Source organism: Phyllostomus discolor, chromosome 10 (assembly GCF_004126475.2).
Source record: "Phyllostomus discolor isolate MPI-MPIP mPhyDis1 chromosome 10, mPhyDis1.pri.v3, whole genome shotgun sequence".
Classification (NCBI taxonomy): Eukaryota; Metazoa; Chordata; class Mammalia; order Chiroptera; family Phyllostomidae; genus Phyllostomus; species Phyllostomus discolor.
This window is the reverse complement of record NC_040912.2, coordinates 39,242,740-39,251,630: the sequence shown is the minus strand read 5'-3', so window position 1 is coordinate 39,251,630 and position 8,891 is coordinate 39,242,740. Positions and strand designations below refer to the sequence as shown.

The following is an 8,891-nucleotide window of genomic DNA, read 5'->3' as shown; positions in this document are numbered from 1 at the left end:
AAAGCAATATACAGATTCAGTGTAATCCCTATTGAAGTTCCAAAGACAATTTTCACAGAAATTGATAAAAAAAAATCCTAAAATTTTTTAAATCACAAAATATCCTGAATAGCCAAAGCAATCTTGAGAATGAAGAACAAGGCTAAAGGCACCTTGCTTCCGTATTTTAACATATATTTCAAAGCCATGATAATAAAACACTATAGCGTTAGCATAAAAACAGACACATAAATCAGTGGGACAGAATAGAGAACCCTAAAATAAATCCACACATGTATGGTCAATTAATTTATGACAAAGGAGCCAAGAATATGCATTGAGGGAAGGGAAGTGTCTTCAATAAATGACACTGGGAAAACTAGACAGCCACATGCAAAAGAATGAAACTGGATTACTACCTTGCACCATACATAAAAATCAACTCAAAATGGATTCATTGAAGTTTAATATAAGACTTGAAACCATAAAATTTCTAGGAGAAAATATAGTGGGTAATCTCTTTGACACTAGTCTTGGCTTTGGGTTTGACAACAAAATCAAAAGTCAACATCAAACTGAAAAGCTCCTATACATCAAAGGAAACCATCAACAAAACAGAAAGACAATCTACAGAATGGTAGACTATATCTGTATGTTACATATTCAATAAGGGTTCATACTTAAAATATATGAAGAACATACAACTCAATAAGACAGATCTAAAGATGAGCAGAGATTCTGAATAGACATTTTTTCAGATAAGATATACAGGTGACCAGACGATGTTAAAGTTGCTCAATATCATGAATTATCAGGGAAATACAAATCAAAACCACAATGAGATAGCACCATCACCTCACACCTATTAGAATGGCTATTACCAAAAAGACAAGAAACAACAAATGCTGATAAGGATGTGGAGAAAAGGAAACCCTTGTACCATATTGCTGGGCCTGTAAATTGGTGAAATAACTGGAAAACAGTATGGACAATCTTCCAAAAATTAAGAATAGAACTATTATAGGGTCTAGCAATTCCAGATCTCTGTATTCATGTGAAGGAAACAAAATCACTATCTCAAATAGATATCTCTGTCCCCCCATGTGCAATGCAGAATTACTTTCAATAGACAAGACATGTAATATACCCATGTGTGCGCACACACATGCACACAAACACAAACAAAGGAATAATATTCAGCCATAAAAAAGGAAATTCTGCCATTTGTAATAACACGAATGGATCTGGAGGGCATTATGCCAAATAAAATAAGTCTGATAAGAAAGACAATTACTGTATCATCTCACTTATCTGTGGATTCTTAAAGAAAATCTCACAAATATAGAGAACATATTGGATGCCAGAGGTGGCAGGTGGGGGAGCAAAATGGGTAAAGGTGGTCAAAAGACACAAACTTCTAGTTATAAGATAAATAAGTCCTGGAGATGTGGCATGTGGGATGATGAGTATAATTAACAATACTACATTGCATATTTGAAAGTTGCTAAGAGAGTAGATCTTAAACATTCTCATCACAAAGGAACTAAACTTGTGATTATCATTTTGCCATATATACTGTTACCAAATCATCACACCTATAACTAATGCAATGTTACATGTCAATTATTCTCAATTTTAAAAATGAAAAATGTCCCACGTACAGCCAAAATGCCCAGTTGTGCATACCCCCATCTTGCTCAGTCAGCAGGAGTGGGCTGCCCTGGGAAGAGCGTGATGTCCACATAGGTTGCTCCCTGCGGCTGAGGCAGAAGGGGCTATAACTTACAGGCTATCGGTGGACCGTGTCTGGAAGGTACACTGAAATGTCTATCACAATCACTAATATAAACATTTCAGTTTGGGGAGATTATGAATAAAGATGCTGCCAATATATTTTTAAAAGGGAAAATGGAAAAATTAATTTTAAAAAATCCAATTTTAGAATAAACTTTTAATATACAAACTACCAAATTCTAAAAGGAAAGCTCAAGGCAAATGAAAAACACATACAGCCCTACCTAGGTGGCTCAGTTGGTTGGAGCGTCGTCCTGTATACCAAAAAGTTGTAGGTTCAATCCCCAGTTGGAGAACATATGGGAGACAACCAATTGATGTTTGTCTCTCACAACGTTTCTCTTTTCCCCTTCCTTTCTTTCTAAAAAGCAATAAGCATATCCTCAGGTAAGGATTAAAAAGGAGAAAGGAAAAAAAACATACAACCAGAGACCCAATCCTACTATATTTCTTATTTTGCTGAATCTCCATTAATGTTGGCTATTTCTAAATTTAGGTTAATTTTTCTAGTGATTAGTGACACCTAGTGTCATTTCTTGGTATAGCAAACAAGAGTTTCTAAACACGTTTTCTTTCCTCATTTTTAAGAAAATATCACTTGTCAAATTGGTAGGAAAGGACAGAAATTACAGGTGTATTGGCAACACTGGAAAAATAATTAAACCATTTAAAGTCTGTTAAAATAGTGACAAAGGAAACAACAAAACATAATCGATGAGGGACTAACCATCTGTACCTTCCTAGCCCAACTGACCCAAACTAGACATTAACAGATTTTCAGAAATAGGTCTTTGTCTTTTTATTAGAGTTTCTCAGAGAAAATAATTTAAGACACTTCTCAAACTGCACAGACAGGACAAATGGCAGCCATTCCAGGGTGGGACCCAATGATGGCACTGCACACTTGAGGGTAAGAGAGAAAATGTTTTAAGAACCCTTAGTCCTTACACATTACAAATGAACCTAATTCATCCCATATTCTGGTGTGAATCTTTTCATCTCTAAATCTTGATTGGCCATTCACTTCAATAAGACCTCAATTTTTGTTGACACAGTTTTTGGTTTCATTTTTCCTCACCGAAAGTTCACTTTTTCATTAAATCTGTTAATGTGAGCCTGGGGTTTATTTTTCAGATGTATTCATGTGTTCATTGATTGGTTGATTGATTGCATTACTGATCTTTTATAGACAGACAGCTCTGCCAGTCCTTTGGGTAGGTTAACATATTCCCAAGGAGCTCTCCTGAGGGGAAACCGTGAGCCCTGGATTCCAATACAGCTGTCACTATTCCTATGAACTTGGGTCACACATGAGTGCAGGTTTCAATTGTCTCACCTTAAAAAGGAGGCAAGAAATACATTGTTTCTAAAATTATGTTGTTATTATAATCCTGTATCATACCACTGCTTTGTAATAAGTACATTATTATATGAATGCTGTATCCTATTATTATTTTCTACTCAATCATGTATTTGAATTGTGGAAGTTACAAAGGTAATCAAATATTTTTCTGTAGGAGGTTTTAATCCAGGTAGAAATTCTGGGGATTATCATGGGGACAGAAAACAAAGAAGAAAATTTTTAATTGTACAGAAAAAAAAATTGGCACAAATGAAAATACGGATACATGTTATCTAAGAACATAGAGATCTAAATAAATATAGTACTATAAATACTTTAGACCTAAAGAAAAATACTATTGTCACTGGATTTTAGTATTAATACTTTGCTGTTGGTTCATTTTTGTAAAATTTTAGAGGTCTAAAGTCAGTAAGGAAAATTATTACATGCTTTTTAAAGGGTTAGAATCAGTTAATTTATGTAATTTTACTAACCCATTACTGATACATGACACTTGAATTAATACCTTACATGTATATCTAAAATATACATTAAATATTTTAAGTAATTTTATATTGACAAAGCACTTTATATCTGTTTATTCTACATTGTGTGTTATGAGTTTCAGTAGTATATTCTTGTTAACAGGGAACAAAATACCTTTACTACATATTATTTTTGATAATAAAATAAAATACAAAAGCACCCACCTTTACTATATTATATCACTTGCCCAAATCCTTGATAAAGGTAGTATGAAAAGATAACAGCATAGGCAAATGCAGTACTCATATCCTCCCAAAACTACACTAAACGTGCAACTAAATTACAGAACAATCATCATTCAAAACCACCTGAAATCTAACTGAACAGAAGTTCTACAACTAAGGATATAAAGCAGAAGCCACATTGAGACAGGTAGGAGTGTCAGATGCTGACAGGGCTGGTCTTACATCCACATGTGGCAGATAAAAAGAGGGAAGGATATCTCAGCAGTGGCAGCCCCCCTCTGAGGAGTGAGGGGCCCAATCCCTCAACGCATTCCTCAGCACGAGGTTCCACTGCCAGGAAGAGAAGTCCCCACAACCTCTGGCTGGGAAAACAAGCGGATTGTGGCTGCAGGAGATGGAGGGCTTAGGGAGTCCCAGGCAGTTCCTCTTAAAGGCCCATACATGGGCTTGCTCAGACTCACTCACTCTGAGCTCCAGTGCTGGGGCAGCAGCTATTGAACAGCACTAAAGACATATAGGGAGGTACTAAATTTTCTGCATTCAGGGCAAGAAATGAAGGGGCACCTTTCTCCCAGTCAGAAGTGTAGGCAGAAGCCATTGTTCCTTTTCTGAGCTCCGCCACCAACAGGGCCAGTAGGCAGGTTCCATATCTGAGTCTCCATCAACCTGGTTAATAGTTTTTACCCTACCCTGGTGATTCCGAGACCTCACCGCACCCATCTCTCAGGCCCACCTAGCTCTTTCCACTGACTTTTCCATAGGAATAGCCTGTCTTCTCTCATGCTTCAGACTTTCCTGAAATCTCTCAAACAAGCAGCATATTGCCTTGGTGTGTCCCATACCACTTGCTGAGTGGCCCCAGGACTGGCACTAGCAGCTGTACCTCTTTTGGACACCTCCAAGCCCAGCAGAAGTAGGAGCCATCTGCAAATCAAAATGTAGCTTATGCTAAGTGGTCTCAGGCAGGACACAGGTGGTGGTTGACCTTGGCCTGCACCTTCCAGGAAGCCTCAGAGCCAGTCCAGCCTGTGGACAGCTTCAGACTAAGTAGAAGCACACCCAACCACTTCTACAAGTGACTCATTCAAGGGGCGGACTCAGTGGGCACCAGAGCCCTGCTGAAGTAAATGCTACTTAATAGGATGGGTCCCTGTACAGCAGATCCTATTCTGTAGTCACAGTCAGTCCCCACAAGTGATCTGCCTGGGGTAAATTCCTCCCATTGATGTGCCAACAGCAACCAAGGCTCAAATACAACACAGTTTACACAGTGGGCAGAGAGGGGGAATCCAGCCGAACTTGGTGATCAGTGAGGGTGTGCTACTGGACCCTATAAGACACCTACTACATGAAGTCATTCTACCAAGCCAAGGAGATGTAGAAGCTCTTTCTAACACATAGAAACAAACACAGGGAGGCTGCCAAAGAGGAGACAGAGAAACATGTCTGAAGTGAAAGAACAGAACAAAACTCCAGGAAAAGAACTAAACAAAATGAACATAAGTGATCTACTAGATGCAGAACTCAAAACGATGGTTATAAGGATGTTCAATGAACTTAGCAAAAGACTAGAGGAACTTAGAACTTCAACAAAGTGATAGGAAACATAACAATGAAACTAAAAATGTTTTTAAAACAGTCAAAAACGAAGAATTCACTAAGTGAGATAAAGAATACATTACAAGGAGTCAACAGTGGAGTAAATGAAGCAGAGGATCAAATGATAGATTCAGAAGATAAGGAAACAGAAGCAGAAAACACCCAATCAGAACAGAAAATAAAAATAAAAGCAAAATAAAATAAAATAAAATAATAAAGCAAAAAATGTAGATAGTATAAGGAGCCTAATGGGACGACTTCAAGCATACCCACATTTACATCATGAGAGTGCCAGAAGAAAAAAAGCAAGGAAGGAATTAAAAAAACAATGTGAAAAAATGATGGTGGGCAATTTCTTCCTTGTCTTACCTTTGAAAATGGAATAGCAAATAGAATGCCCTGAGGTATGAGGGAACACATGTACGAGGTGCTGGGACGTGTTGATCTCATAGACTGACAGTCTGCAGGAGTTTACTGAAGACTTACTCAGATCCCTGCTACCTGGAAGCAGTTGCTATATCCTGGTGCAAACCTTCAAGGAGGAAGCATCAGGACAACATGGAGCAGCAGCTGAGCAAAGGGCAAAGACATGTGGATACAGAGGCCTGGGTAAAAGAGCCCTCAGTGGGAATGAGCCAAATCCAGCCCAGCCAGAGCCAGCCCAGCAGCAACCTTGCAACAAAATACAAACTTTTTGTGATGGAGATGGGTATCAGGAGACTAGCTGTCAGGCTGATGAAGACACATTCTTCTCTGACTATTATACAGAGTATACAATAAAAGTTCAGTTTTCAGAATCCATCCCGGAAAATGACATTCTTTTTTTTTAAGATTTTATTTATTTATTTTTAGAGAGGGAAGGGAGGGAGATAGACACAGAGAGAGAGAAACATCAATGTGCGGTTGCTGGGGGTTATGGCCTGCAACCCAGGCATGTACCCTGGCTGGGAATCGAACCTGGGACACTTTGGTTCCCAGCCCAAGCTCAATCCACTGAGCTACACCAGCCAGGGCTGACATTCTTCTTAAGTCCTTCAACTACCCGAAAGAAGGATGAGGACAAGGGCTTTCTTGACAGGTTCTTACAGCAAACTCACTTCTTGAATATTCCTCGCGATATATGAAAAAGGGGGCAAGACAAGAATTTCCTCAACAGATCTTTGGAGAAAAATCACTTGTTGAGTATTCTGAGTACATGACAGGCAAGAAACTTTTTCCAGGAGAGTTACCTAACACTAACTTATTAGATTCTAAACAGTGCAGAATTTGCTAGAAATAATCCAAGAAAAAAGTGGAGAATATGATGCTCATAGTGTTTGTCTGCATAATGGATTCACAAGACAATTGAAGTGATTCCCTGAGAAGGTGTCTCCTCCTTGCTCACGGTCCCCAAATCACATGTGTGCACAAGGTAGAAAAGCTTTTTCTGAGAGCTCAAAACTAAAAAGACATTTAATGGTCCATACTAGAGAGAGGCCTTTATGGTATGTTTTTAAAGGGTATGGGAAATGCTTTTTCCTGGACTACAATTTGTGTACACATGTACCCACCCACACCGGGGAGAGATGTTTAGTGTGTCCCTTTGAAGGCATCAGAGGAGCTTTGTTCAGTCAAATAACCTGAAATCTCACATCTTAACTCTTGCAAAACCAAAAATAATCAATGCAAGATAAGATGAAAAATAATCTTTAAACAGAATAAGCGCTTTAACAAAAGAACATTTGGGGACAAATATGCATTATCGATTATTGTTTCCAGGATAGAATTTTTGAATCAATGTTGTGACCCTATAGAGCAGGGGCATCAAACACATTTTCACCAGGGGCCACATCAGCTTTGTGGTTTGGTTGCCTTCAAAGGGCCAAATATAATTTGAACTCCTTAACAGTTAATAACTAGTTACATTTATACTGTCCTAAAATTATTTCAGTCCTTTGAAGGCAACTGCAAGGCTGATGTGGCCCCTAGTGAAAATGAGTTTGATACCCCTGCTATAGAGGATATTTTTTAATGTTACTATGATTTTTTATAGTTTGTGATACTATTTTAAGAACATTGTATACAGAATTGTACTGTGCTTCCAAACACACAGGTCAGTAATGAACTTACTGCAAAACTGTAATCCTTAATACATTAAGAATTGGATTATTAGATGGGGGGCTCATTTTCATATACTATAAACAAGAAATTCACTTTGGCTTTTAAGTGTGTCATCTCTAACTGTTTAATTTTTGCCTTTTAGGAATATGGTTTGTGCTACATGTAATAATGATAGAGAATGAAAATTTTATAATAGATTGTCAATGAGTGAATGAATAAACTTCTTTAAAATTTGAATATAACTTGTAATTATGTTCTTACTTAAATCATCTTATCAAACTATTGAAATCATATACCTGGACCTGTGTGGTTATTCAATAGTGTCAATTCATTTGAATCATTTCAGATATTTTCAAATAAAAGGAAATAAAACCCTAAAAAAAAAGAAAATAATAATTATGGAAAACTTCCATAATCTGGTGAAGGAAATAGACATAGAGGTCCAAGAAGCACAGAGAGCCCCAAACAAACACATCATAACTAAAATACCAAAGGTTAAAGACAAAGAGAGAATCTTAAAAGCAGCAAGAGAAGAGAAGTTAGTTACCAACAAGGGAGCTCCCATGAGACTGTCAGCTGATTTCTCAACATAAACTTTACAGGCCAGAAGGGGCTGGAAAGGAGTATTTGAAGTCATGAAAAGCAAAGATATACACAGAGATTACTCTATCCAGGAGAGCTGTAATTTAGAATTGAAGAACATATAAAGAGCTTCCCAGACAAGAATAAGCTGAAGGAGTTCATCAACATCACATCAATATTACATGAAATGTTAAAGGGTTTTCTTTAGGAAGAAAAAAAGATTAAAACTATGAATAATAAAGTGGCAATAAATGTATATCTGTCAACAAGTGAATCTAAAAAATAAAATAAGCAAGAAGAAGAGAAACCAACTCATAAATAGAGAGAGACCATTTTGGTGATTGATAGGTGGGAGGGAACTGAGGTGATGGGTGAAAAAGGTGAAGGGATAAAGGAGCACAGATCAGTAGTTACAGAATAGTCACAGGGATCAAAAGTGCAGCACAGAGAATATAGTCAATAATATTGTAGTAACTATGCATGGTGTCAGATGGATACTAGATGTTTTTATTGACATGACCACTTATATCTCATATGAATATAATGTCCAATCCCTGGATTGTACACCTGAAACTAATATAATGTTTCATGTCGACTATAATTGACAAATAAAAAATTAGTTAAAGTAAAAAAAAGTAGTATTAAAGAAACTGAATAAACATTTTGATTTTATAATCTTTAATTTTGAGGTAAAGTTTCAGAAATAAGTGATTTTTAAACATTATTATAAGTAGGGCAGTTAATCCAAATACAACAATGAATAG

At 37.1% G+C, this 8,891-nt stretch overlaps 1 pseudogene; it reads left to right on the top strand.

Moving 5' to 3' along the window:
- Positions 1 to 6,003: 6,003 nt before the first annotated feature.
- LOC114508019 lies at positions 6,004 to 7,118 on the top strand (annotated as a pseudogene).
- Positions 7,119 to 8,891: the final 1,773 nt, after the last annotated feature.